This window comes from Rattus norvegicus, chromosome 13 (assembly GCF_021556685.1).
Source record: "Rattus norvegicus strain SHRSP/BbbUtx chromosome 13, alternate assembly SHRSP_T2T, whole genome shotgun sequence".
NCBI lineage: Eukaryota > Metazoa > Chordata > Mammalia > Rodentia > Muridae > Rattus > Rattus norvegicus.
In genome coordinates, this window is record NC_141546.1 from 23712554 (window position 1) to 23726172 (window position 13619).

Below are 13619 nucleotides of genomic sequence, written 5' to 3' on the forward strand. Positions count from 1 at the left end.
ATCAGACATGCTAGATTTCAATACACTAACACAACTAGAAGGTGTATAATCAATACAACTTGCATTAAATACCATAGAAGAAACAAAAGTAATATTAACATGACTTATTAATAAAAGATCAGAAGCCTTAACACATACATTAACATTTGTTCTAAATACAGATCTTGTCATTGTTCTAAGATCCAGATCCTATTCCAATTTTATCCACTGCAAATGTAACTTCATAGAAGTCAGTTGTCAATTCAAATATATCTGTGAAAATGTCCAGAATCAGCTCTCCAAATGCAGACTGTCCTTTTTTCCAATATTGGATTGTTTTCCAGACAAGTCCATGATTGAGTCAGAATATCTGGTCACATTAAAGGAAAGAGAAGAGTCATTATAACTTCTTTATTTGATTTAAGTTTGAAGGCAGTTTCCATAGTCTCCATGTTCTCTGTTCCACAAGGTCTAAAAGCATGGAGGAAAGCATCTGGTCCAATCTGGGATATAGGTAAAGAAAGGTGGGTCAGGAACATGTGCCAAATACAGCTTCCCTGTCACCATTTTCAGGGCACTCAGCAAAGTCACATAACAATTTGTCGATAACATTCTTTGTCCCAGCATGAGCATCTCACCAGCCACTCTGGCAGCCACTACACTCCTCCAACATCCTGTGGAAAAACCACAAACATGCCCTCTTCCCCATATTAATACCTGATCAAGACCATGCCATACGCTGGTGAGTGGATCCTTCTATTTCACCTGGGCATAAGTTGTAGGGCAGAAACTCTCAGCATCCAAACTTTAAAAATTTAAAATTAAAAGAGCATGGTTTAAATACTTTTGTGGTATATGGAGATGTAATTCCCCTTGTTTTTATTTTATGAAGATATTGTTTTAAAGTCCCATGGGCCTGTTCCACAACACCTTGTTCTTGAGGTTATAGGGAATCCCAGTAATATGGGTAATATTCAATTGCCCACAGAAAGTCTCAAATATGTGACTGCAATAGCCAGTTCCATTATCTGTTTTAATCTGATTTGAAACACCCAGCATAAAGAAATAGCATAGGCAATGACTAATTACATTTTTAGTAGCTTCTCCTGTTAAAGCAGTTGCAGCAAGAAAGCCTGAGAAGGTGTCAATTGTCACATGTACATATTTTAATTTTCCAAACTCAGAAATGAGTAACATCCATTTGCCATAATTGATTGGGTATGAGTCCTCAAGGATTAATGCCATTCTGTGGTACAGGAAGAAATTGAGGACACTGAGGACAGCTTTTTACAATTTGATGTGCACATTCTGTAGAAATACCAAAATGTTTCCTCAAGCAATTACTGTTTTGATGAAGAAAAGAATGAGAGTGGTTAATGGCCCCAGTGTGAGGCCCATAACCTGTCTGGTGTACAATCTGTTGTAGCATTGCCCTCACTAAGGGGTCTGAGCAATCCAGTACAAGCTCTTAGATGTCCTGAAAAGTAAGAAACAGTGTGTTCTCTTAAATTGAGTTGTATTTGCATAAGTAATTGCAAAATTTGAAAATTGGCAGTTTCTAAAAAAGGAACAGTTTCAAGCAATTGCAAACCATGAGCTATATATTGGCTATCAGTAAACAAATAGAAAGCTTGGTTTTTTCAACATTTCAAAGACAGCAGCTACAGCATGTAATTCAATTATTGGTGCTGAAGTCTGGGAGGGGTGATGCTCAAGAGAATAAACAAGTGATCTATATTCTGCCTGCCTTCTGTTTGTAAATAACAGTAAATGCATCCTTAATGGATCACATTGAAGACCAGCCTGAAACAAAAGTGAAGTGGCTACATATATTAAACACATCTACTTATTTAGACTACACAGAATTTTCTTAGATTTTTCTAGCTGTAATTTCAAGAGAGGAGCACCTTGCCACTTGCTGAACTCAATAACCACAGTCACAGAGATTTTTTTGTAGAAGAAACAGCCACCAGCTTTCTGTGCAGAGAAGCTGAGAAGTGGCTGGCCCCTGTAAGAGCAGCTTAAATTAGCTTCTGGCAGGGCTCCTCTATTAGTGCTAGACTCCTAGCTATCTGTTCAGGAGTCCAACAGTGGTTTATTGGTTTTGGTTTTTGTTGTGGTCAATTGGGACTGCTTTATTTATTTATTTATTTATTTATTTATTTTTCTTTTCTTTTTTTCGGAGCTGGGGACCGAACCCAGGGCCTTGCGCTTGCTAGGCAAGCGCTCTACCACTGAGCTAAATCCCCAACCCTGAGACTGCTTTATTTTTTAATGAGTTAAAACTAAATCAAGGAGTGAATGGCCAGCAGATAAAGCTGTAAACACTTTTTCTTTTGAATATGGAACAAAGAGAAACAATCAAGCAATGAAATGAAACCACAGACATAAACTAACAGACATGGATGGACTGGTTCACCAAGGACAGACAATAGACAGAGAGGGAAGAGAACTAGGTCCCAAAGGGACCCAGATATCCTACCTAAGGGACCCAGAACGAAAACTAAGCATTCCTCAGTGGGAGCTAGAGAGGACGCAGGACATCTCCCAACCTCCTCCTAGCACTAGAAGAACTCTGGAACAGCTTACATTCACTTTCCTTCTCTTTCTGCAAAGCATCTCTGCATGAGGGGAGGACTACTTTTCTGAAATCCATTCTTCCTCTCATGTCTAGGATCTAAACTAGGGTCTAGGATCTCAAACCAGGGTCCAAAGACTAAAAACATCTGTGAGAATTATCTTCACTCCTCTAGAGTTTAGGATACCTCTAAACATATATACAAAAAGCATTCTACCATTACCCTTTCACATTTTTTAAATTTACATTTCAAATGTTATCCCCTTTCACAATTCCCTGTCCATAAACCATCTATCCCACCCCCTTCCCCTTGCTTCTATAAGGGTGTTCCCCCACCCATCCCTTCCCGTCTCCCCACCCTGACATTCTCTTGCCCTGGGACATCGAGTCTTGACAGGACCAAGGACTTCTCCTCCCGTCGATGCCCAACAAGGCCATCCTCTGCTACATATGCAACTGAAGCCAAGGGTCTATCCACGTGTACTCTTTGGATAGTGGTTTAGTCCCTGGGAGTTCTGGTTGGTTGGTATTGCTGTTCTTATGGGGTTGCAAACCCCTTCAGTTCCTTCCGTCTTTCTCTAACTCCTTCATTGGAGACCCAACTCTTAGTTCAATGATTGGCTGTGAGTCTCTGTATTTGTCATGCTCTGGCAGAGTTTACTCACAGCTGGCCCGAATTTTCCTTTGCACTTGCTCCTTTTTCCCTGCGGTGTGCTACAGTGTACCCCTCTTACTTGAGCGCCAATGTTGAAGTGCCATTTGACCAAGCCAGCTCAGTCAACAGGGTCTCAAGGGAGGGAGGATTAAAAAAAAGACAATTAGTGTTAAAGCTGAAGTGGGTTTATTTTTTTCCAGCCTGTTTTTAAACCATTCTAGGTACATGCAAAGAATAGTTCAGTTCTTAAATCAAAGACAAAGAAATCAAACAAGGCCATAAACAAATTCCGGTGGTCACTATGTCTAGGGACTTATTGGGATGACCAAGATAAAAGGAATACCATGCATTTGCCTTGAGCCTACTTTCTTGTCAGCCTAGTGTCAAATTCCTGCCCAATTTCTAGAAGGTGGCACTAAAAGCTCTCCACAATTTATTCAAGTCGTTTCACTAATCATTAATTTCCTTAGATAAACCCAGTGTAAAGGAAGCAACACTATCTAAAATATTTTGCAAAGGCTAGTGTTCTGTGATTATAAATATAAATACATACGTTAACTTAGGGCATACATTTTTCCAACCCCACATATTTGTGGACCTTCTCAAACTCTGTATTCAGGAAAGAAAGATTTTAAAGTTTATGGTTATCATTGGAAGCTAGAGAAAAACTCCTAATGGATACCCAAAGAGAAGTAAGTAGATAAGCTAAATATATATTTACATTGAACTTTTTGGTTGGACTTGAAAGATTAATTCTTCATGATAGCTAATGATCATAATACCTTAATAAAATGATTCAGCAAGCCAAATGGGATTGATTATACATTGACTTGAGAAGTTGAAATTCTAAAATGAAAACAATTTTTGTCTTAAGAAATTAGAGTTGGTTAGCGGCCCTTGGTCCTGTGAGGCTAGATGCCCTAGTGTAGAGGAATGCCAGGGCAGGGAGGCAGGAGAGAGTGGGTAGGTGGGGGTAGCACCCTCATAGAATCGTGGGGGAGGGGGATCGAATAGGGGTTTCTGGAGGGGAAACCAAAAAAGGGGGATAACATTTGAATTGTAAATAAAAAAAAACAGTAAAAGAAAAGAAAAAAAAAAGAAAAATGAAAGTCAAAAGGGAACTTAAAAATTTAACTTCAAAAAACAAAACAAAAAAACCCCAAGAAAGAAAGGAAGGAAGGAAGGAAGGAAAGAAGAAAGAAAGAAAGAAAGAAAGAAAGAAAGAAGGAAAGAAGGAAAGAAAGAATTGGAGCTGCTCAGTAGTTAAGAGCACTGGCTGCTCTTCTAGAGGTCCTGAGTTCAGTTTCTCAGCAACCACATCGTAGCTTACAAAAATCTGTAATGGGATCTAATACCCTCCTCTCCTCTGTCTGAAGACAGTGACAGTGTACTCACATACATTTAGAAAAACTTTAAAACTTTTAAAAAACTTTTAAAAAAGGAAAAGGAAATGAGTTGGATTTTATTTATGAAACTCTCAACACCATCAATGTATTTATAAATGTCAGCAGAACTAAGTTCAAGGAAAGAATGTGGTTAATAGGCACTAGGATGACTCAATTTGTGAGCATTTGCATTTATTGTTCATCAATATTCTTTTGGCTGCCACTATGGCAATGGTGAAATGACATGACACAAATAAATGAAAAGCACTGTGGCCTTCAGTATTTCAGTTTCTGATAAGAGGAGATTAGAAGTCTCGATAATTGCATTCATTTAAATGTCTGAGAAGGAAACACTCTTGTGTTCTGTTTTTGCTGAGTGAAAGCTGAAACTGTTCATGCCACAAGTAGAAAAGAAAGAGAGGAGGTGGCAGAGCAAGAAAGCACAGTAAATATTTACACAAACCAACTACATAAACAGATTCATTTGTGCCTCTCCCTCAAACCGGTGGCAAAATGTACTAAGAAATAAAAATAGACAAACATGCAATCACTTAAAATGAATCTGTCCTAGTACAATATGTAATTAAGCCCTGAAACTTGCTCCTACAAGATTTTATTCAAATAATTAGCTTATATCAACTGAAAGGATTAGATACAGCAAACACAGTTTACATAAAAAGAAATCTCAAACCTTGGAGTTTGGAACAAGTAATGAGCTAAGCAAATAAATAAAATACAAACAGCTTAGTCTCCCAGGCAATATGTTAGTATATTTTGTGGTGTGCAGAGTATTTCCATTGTTTTTGGAAAATTATTTTAACAAAGTCATTTCCTTTTTATCACCATGCTTTTTGTACTATTCTCTCCTCACCAGAGATATTTATTCTCTCAGTCAAATTACAATTCTTTTCCTTCTCCTCTTCCCCCTCCTTCTTCCCCTCTTCTCTTTTCCATGATTTATGGATCCCATATACATGTCAAAAATTCACATTTCTTTTTCACCAAGCATTTCTTTTACATACAGACTTAAAATTTCAAGTCCGCACTATCTATCTATCTATCTATCTATCTATCTATCTATCTATCTATCTATCCTTAGTTGTTTATAAAGTTGTTTTCTTCTCTAATTTTGGAGAAAAAATAATTTGGGTTCAGACAAACCACGTTGCCTTATTTCTGAGCCTTTAGTTTTAAAAAGGTGGGTGTTTGATATATTTATATAAAGAATTTAAAGATAATTCATAGCCAATGATTCATTTGGAGATAGTGTGAGAATTAATATCTACTAGAAGCACAGGTACAGTAAACATGCACCCTAGATGCTTGACAACCAAGCATAATAAGTTTAAGAAGAATCCACCTTCTCCACAGAATGTATATTGATGTAGTAGTATGCATCTGAGAGGATACCTAAAATCATTATTGTTTGTGTCATCTCACCTGTACTAGGAGTGTATCACACATCATAGTGAGCCTTTGGCAAGTGAGTGAGATCAAGGCTGCAAAGCTTATATCATTATCATTTGTGTGATCTAGTCTGTACTTAGAAACTGGCAAGGTCAATGGAAATTTGGGTTATAATAGTCCTGCAAGAGAGAATAATTGACATGCCACTCCAGTTGTGTTTCCATGACTGAATTTTCTTCTTGGACTTATGTCCCTTTGGGATTGGTTGGTTGTAAATAAACTGTTGCAGATACTCCAGTGGGAGGGGTTTCTGAGTAGAGTGGAGAAGAAACAATAGCAAAAAGACCTTTAATTAACGTTGACTTAGTAATCCCAGGAGAATTTCCAGTTTCTCCATCATTTGGGTTGCTTGTCTCTATTCAACCTTCTAGTCATTGATAATTTTATGTCTACAATGGAGAAAGAAGGACAAAGGCTTAGAAGACTTTGAATGACTGTAATCAACTATTCTACAATTAGAACAGGAGACAGGAAATCCATTCATAAGCTTTATTTTTTCCAACTTAACAGAAACCTCCATCACCAAGTTTACTGCAACAGCTAATTCAATGATTATTCATTCTTTTACTTGTCTCTGAAGGTATTAAGGCACCATGCAGCTCATCAGTAGATAGTTGAATTTTAGTAGGCCAACTTTCATTTTTCCTGTGGAAAGAGACAAAATTGAAGAAAATGAACAAACACCTATGGTGATTCTACTGTCCTTTACAATAAGGGACTAGTCACCCTGGCAAGCATCACTGTTCTTTGGAAACTATTCATCTGGAAGAATTTGGATTCCTGTGTAGAGTAGGCTGTGGTGGTTATAACACAAACCTAAATATTGTGATATGATGCAATTCTTGTTTGTGTGGCTTGTTCCGCAAACAAAGCTGTGAGCAGTTGACTGGACACTTTTGGGAGAGAGTCATTGTTCAGGGTACAAATCTTCCTCGGCGAACTCTAGTCGGTTGGATGGTAGGGCAAATGTGGATGGTGTGGTGTGACTTTCCATTTCCTGTCAGTAGGGTGGAGGCCAGGCTGGCAGAAAGACAAGAATGAACTAACTCACCCAGTTTCAGGCTCCCTGAAACTTTCTTAGTCGAGGGAAGTATGTGGAGGTCAAGAGCAATAATGAACTCAACAGATATTTCTCTGGAAAATTACAGGCCATTGAGAAGGAAAAGAAGTAAAGAAGACAGAAAGAAATAGTGCAAAAGAAGTCAGACAAAGTTAGGGGTACAGAGGAGTATTTCAGTTTAATGAATGAGAGAGATGTTGTGCTAAATTCTGTTCTAGACTATTACTGCAGGCACAAGATAGAGTGAGGAAAAATTGGGCCATAAAAAAAAAATCAATACCAAATGCAATAAAATTGAATATTAAACTCAGGATCACAGCTGTTTCTAGTCTCAATATAGTCTTCTTATAGAGAGCAATGTTATAAGATGGGCTAATGAACACCATTGTCTTAATTTATTTGCATGATTATATTTAAATCATTTTACTATAAAGAATAGAGACAGAAAGATTGCCTTCTTAAATCTGATTCACATCCAAACTGAATGAACCACATAACGATCATCTTAATCATATGCTATTTTGAAAACTTGTGGAAAGGTAATGCTCATAAACTTCTGTGGGGACAGTGCTGTGCTGTGAGTCATGAAGGATCCACCCCAGAAGTGACATCTAATCATCAGTAACCAGGTGCCTGGGAGCCTGCACCTAGGGAGAGCCTTTAGACCTAATTTGAATTTTTTTAAAACAAACCTGGTTATAAATGGTCACTTTTGTTTATCACATATTGGTAAATAAGGTTGCCACCTCAGCCCTCTTGCTCCTTTCCTAAATGCAGGGCATAGAAATTTCGCACTGGAGAATACAGAACAGGGTGGAGAAATTTTACTTGTGAATGAATACAATTATCATCAAAGCTTCTATGTGTAAGAATGCTGTTGTAAATATCTTGTTTTCCACACTCAAGTATGCCTCTCTTATTCACTCTTGTGAATGGCAGCTAAGTTCACTACTGAATGTCACTCTGGTTGTAGATGGCCAGAGGCCATCTGCAGAGTTGTAAAAGCTCTCTAGGTTGCTTCCTCAGAACGACCCCTCTTCTGGTAGTGCAGTAAGCATGTATGACTGGCTAGCAGTTACCCTGCTAAGAAGTTAGGGTGCAGAAGGGAACTAAGCAAATGTCTACCACTGGCTATCGCTGTCAACCCACTCAGATTTATTTTGTATCCTCCTTGTGACTTCTCTGTCCTTAGCTCAGGATGGCAGCTCACTCTCTAGTAAAACTTTATATGCAAATTAGAATTTTAATCAGCTACATACATTGATTTGTGGAGCTGCCTCAAATGTATTTCCTTATTTTCATGGAGCAAGTTCAAAAATTATGAGTAATAACTCAGAGATAAAATGTTGCTCTTGACATATGTACATAACTCCCCAGAAAGAACACTTGCAGAGTTCCAGACACTTCTATGCCAATTCTGTACTCAAGAAAACCTCCCTCCCACTCATGGGGACCAAGGCAACTAACTATTTCTTCTGAATGGTGGGTCCACCCACAGAAACATCCTTGTACATATACCCTTCTTGGATTGGTCTTTGATAGGATATCCTACTGTATGCATATTTTAGTGATGAACATTTAGTTTTTAAAGCTCAATTCTACCAGTACCATGGGAGCCTGTGTCCTGTGGGAGAGATTTTATTCATCAAATGATGGCATAATTGGGGGACCTAGGCTATTTTCAGGTGAGACTTGGATTTGTTCTATGTGGAGCATAGCTTGGAGATATACTAGAGAAGCTGAGTTATTTTGAGAGGACTTCTGTCCTAAGAAAGTGGATGAGTCTTCATAAATGTCCAACCTTAGACTGAGGAAACTCAGAATGCTGGGACCAGGAAGTCCAAGACCACTGGATTAGATTCGTGAGCCTTATTCTTTCCTCCAACAGCATCTTCCGCGCATCTCAGCCACCTCTTTTCTCCACTGTTAAACTCTCCAGCAAAGGGGTATTATTTATTTGTGAAAGAAAGTGCTATCTAAGAATGGATAAAGTCATCAAGACTTTCAATGTAATAATATACTATTTTATATTTTATATGTCATATTAATATGTTATTAGTATCATTTTAATATATTATTAGCAAAATATATAATACACTGTTTTATATGTAATAATATACTATCATTTCACTGTAATGAGCATATTATTTAAAAAGGCAAAGTTGTGGTTGGGTGAAGATTGAAAGAGGATATTGAAATTATTGGGGGCTTAACCTCTAGGCAAGATGCTATTTTATATCACCAAATTGATTGATTATTATTTAATAAGTGAAAACTTGAGTCACAAAATAATTAAACTTCTTGTTCAAGGTCACATCTAGTGGAATTGTCCAGCTGGAATATAACCCTAGATCTGGTAATTTATTCTTCATTTTATTTCCAAGTAATGCGAGCCCAGACACAAGCTTGTCCTGTGAAACAACAGTTCATACTTGGCTCACTCCCTGCTTCTCCTCACACTTCCTGTCAGCAAGAGCATTCAGCTGCGTCTTGTTCTCCAGATATCTAACCAGCACACTAATGTCACTTGGCTTTGTCTTTTGCTTTGGTGACTATGTTTAGACATCTCCTCTCATGAAATCATACTATATGTCTTGAGTATTGTGCTCTTCATAATACTCCCTAAAACTCCATCTTTTACTGTGTTTTTTTCTCTGTTTTCCCATCACTGATTTATTTCTCTTACGATGAAGGCAGCCATCTCTCTCCCTATGTTCAATGTATTAGTCAGAGAGGATATTTGTTTTAGAGAAACTTGAATGATCAAAAATATTCAATATTAGCATTAAGCCCTACAATTAAAATGAAGGCAATTCTGGAGTAGAAGAAATAATGCATGAGGTCAACCCAAGATCAGTAATATAAACTTGCTCCTCCAGAAAGCATCAGCTCCCTCTTCCTCAGATATGGATTTCCTGGTTCCCAACTCTTTAGAAAATGAGACCTCAAAGAGAGCACTCTGCTGTGTTCCGTGTTCTCTGTAAAATTGAAAGGGGGGAGGAATAAATTTCATATGTCCTCTCTATACCTATGTAAAAATTACTATACTGTAATTACATCAAATATATTCAATTTCATGAGAAGATATCTATTCTGACAACTTTGAATTGAAAATGTAGCTCATATACATTTCCTTCAGTTTGCCCAAGCACTGCTTCACTTGAGTGGAGTTATCTTTAAACTATTGTGGTCATCACAGTAAGAAACAGGGAGTGTCTGAGTCAGAGGCTTTATATTTCAGAGTAATGCAGGCTACTCTTCCAGACTCACCCAAGCAGCTGCTACTTCCTCTCTGAAGAGAGTAAGGTAAATGCTTCTATGGCCACGGTGTAAAGTTGAGAGCAAGAGGAGTGGAGTGAATCTTCAGTTCTTTTTCTGTACATAAGATATCAAATGAATCAAGTTTTCCAAAATGTCTTCAGCTCTCTGACTTACGGCTTCTCCTCTTTCACTGTGACTAGCATTGCAGAGAATGGCATTTATGACAGAATGAGATCTCGATCAGCTATCAGTCAAAAATTTATGTTTATTTTTTGAAAGATAAATGAAGAAATATGAGCAAATCTAGCTTTTGTATTCTGTGTGTTTCTATTTAGGTCACTCACTATTTGTCAGAATTAACCAATGCTTTAAAATAGAATCAATCATAATGTAAGACAGTCATATGGTTAGAACTTCATCAAAGTTAGAATTTTTTTTAAATAAATGGAAAGATTTGAGAATAATTCTGGAGATCATCAATTATCTTGTAATACATTACATGGATTACTGTTAATAAAATTTAATTTATTTAATAGTTATTCTGTTCTAATATATAATTTAATACAGTAATTATAAAAAATTTCTGGTAGTAATTAATTATTAAGAGCAGTTAATTTTTCTTGCATAGTAAAGATTACTGTAAGGTTACACATTCTTTTACCACAAAGCTAAACCATGTATTTTATCAATCAAGGTCCGCAAAACAGAATCGTTGTGATCCCATACATTATTGAAAATGATCTGTGTTTCCTTGTGTTTCATTTTAAAAACTACTTTCTTGATAGTTTAATTAGATTATTAAAGCAAAGCCTTGGTGAGACCTGTATTTCTGTTGTCGTTGCTTTGGTCTTCTTTTGACACAGATATTTTGACCCCAGAAGAGAGAAGGAAATTGTTATTAGTGTTGAAGCAGTCCACAACTAGCCAAATAGCCTTTAGGCAGCTCTGATTTTTTGTCTGAAATTTGGGCTTTAAGAACTTTCATGAGAATTTTTTACTTTGTATTAAGTTTAAAATTATAAATGGTCTCTTATTTTTTTATAATTTTATACTAGACTTAGTCTACGGAAGAAAGAAGAGAGTATGGTATTTGGGGACTACATTAAATCTTCTTCTCTGTAGCCAAATTCTTTTGTGATTTAAAAGGTTTTCTTGTCATAATGCTGGGTGACTCTGTGGTTACATCTTATGTAACTTGAGCCCAATTACTTTCCTTTACAACTGCCTCAATTATATAACTAAGAACCAAATGTTTGGGATTTATTGATGCTTTTCTAAACACAGTTTATTTTTGTTGACATTTTACATATTTATTTTGAAGTTGCTGCAAATGTTTTAAAGGAAAAAGGAAAAGTCTTTGGATGTTAATGTTTACTCATCTCTCAGGAATGGAGGCACTGGGGCACGAAGTCCCCGAGTCAGCCTTAAGTAAAGTTTTTTGTTTGCCTGTGGAATGCGGGTCTCATCTACAACGAGGAGGGAGGCTTTCATTTCATGGACATAGAACACACCAATCAACTATGCAAAGTATAATTTTTCTGGAATTTCTTTTCAACCTGTGTGAGCCTGTTTGTTTAAGAGTGATTGAATGTATTTAGTGTTATCCATCATTTTAAAAGTTAGGGCTTCGTGATTTATTGTTGCCTAGGAATGTCTTGGCTCTTTGTTTTCTAGAATAACTTTTTATCACTATGATTTTGATGCCATGAAATCTACCTTATCCAATGAATTAGTTATGCTACTTTTTTGATGAGCAAATCCCTGTGTTAGTTTTCTTCTCTTTTCAATATAATAACCATTTTGTGAAACATTACCACGTCAACTAAAAGTTTATAAAAGAAAAGTTTTTACTGTTTGGAATGTAAGGAATAATGTTGGAAACTCAGAAATTATTCTTTTTTAACTGTAAAGTGTAAATTAGTAAGACATTTGTAACCAAATGGGAGAATTGGGGTTTGACTTGAATTATAATTTTACCTGATAGCATCCGTTCACCTAAAACCTTTTTAGTTTCATTTTAATGGTTCCAGCTGCCACCACGTCAGTGCAATAAAATGTTCCCATGAAACATTTACTCTTGTGAATTTTAGACAGGGCTCCTATAAGTTTGCTGTCAAGGTGGTTTCTAAGACTGATTTCATTCATTTGCACCGAGTGTCCACTGCCAACACAGAGTCCTGGAAACTCTTTTGAAGACAGAATCTAAACTCATCTTACACGTGGAAGTAAAGAAATCTTTATGATTCTAAAATTAATGAAAAAAACCATCAGTGTGTGTCATTTTTATGTATCATGTTTTTATTAATTTGGTTCACAATTTTTCAAGTTATAAATGTAATACTGATTCCTAACACCAAAATACAATTAAGTCCCTAAATGGCTCGGGGACCATAGATAGTGTTAGTGTCACTCAGTATGCAAGGCTGGCCTGTCGCTATCAAACTCATCCAGAGCCTCAATTTGTATCTTTATGTTTCTCTTTTGCTAGAATCTTTTATTTGTAGTGCTAATAGGAATCACCAGTGTTCTTTCTCCTGGATGAATTGGATAAGATATGAAATCAATTTAGTAATTTCTGGGTAGTTTTTAATCTGATTTCAATTTTGACATTTCTAGAAAACTCAAAGCCTTGTGTATCATAGGCCACTGAATCATACCATTAGCCCTAAACAATATTTTGCCTCCTTCCCTAAATTACACTTTGTTGTTGTTGTTGCTGTTGCGATAGAGACTCATGGTCTGGAGCTGACCTGGAGATCACTGTATAAACTAGGTTGGCCTTTGAATCAGAGAAGTCTGCATGCCTCTACCTCAGGAGCACTGGGATTTAAGGACCTGAGCTGCTAGATCCAACCTCCTATATAATTTATTAAAGAACATAGATATTCTTTCTTGGAATTGAAGTGTGTGTGTGTGTGTGTGTGTGTGTGTGTGTGTGTGTGTGTGTGTGTGTAGTGTAACTGACTTTCTTATTCTATGTTCCTGAATGTAACTTGTAAAAATGGCAGTTCGAGGATATTGATTTGGGTTACATGTATCTTTCTCTGGGAGATCTTTACCTCACTTACTTCTGTTTTCTCTCACCTAATGACTGATCTGAAGATTTTCTTCTTTTCTGGAGTGACAGATAGAAGCACTCATGATTTTCTGTTGCACATCGTTACTATAGCTCATATTCAAGGTCATATCATGGGATACACTACAGGGTAGCTTAGAAGAATGAAAGAATTGCTC

General features: G+C 36.8%; 1 protein-coding gene across 2 annotated transcripts in view; it reads left to right on the forward strand.

The window, feature by feature from the left end:
* Serpinb7 (serpin family B member 7) overlaps window positions 1–13619 on the forward strand; it is a 72555-nt gene that overhangs the window by 15648 nt on the left and 43288 nt on the right. Inside the window, 1 exon segment of one of the 2 annotated variants that reach the window (NM_130404.2) lies at window positions 10386–10430. The exons of the other annotated variant lie outside the window; for it this stretch is intronic. The gene's annotated coding sequence lies outside the window, so the exon portion shown is untranslated. 2 annotated transcript variants of the gene reach the window in all.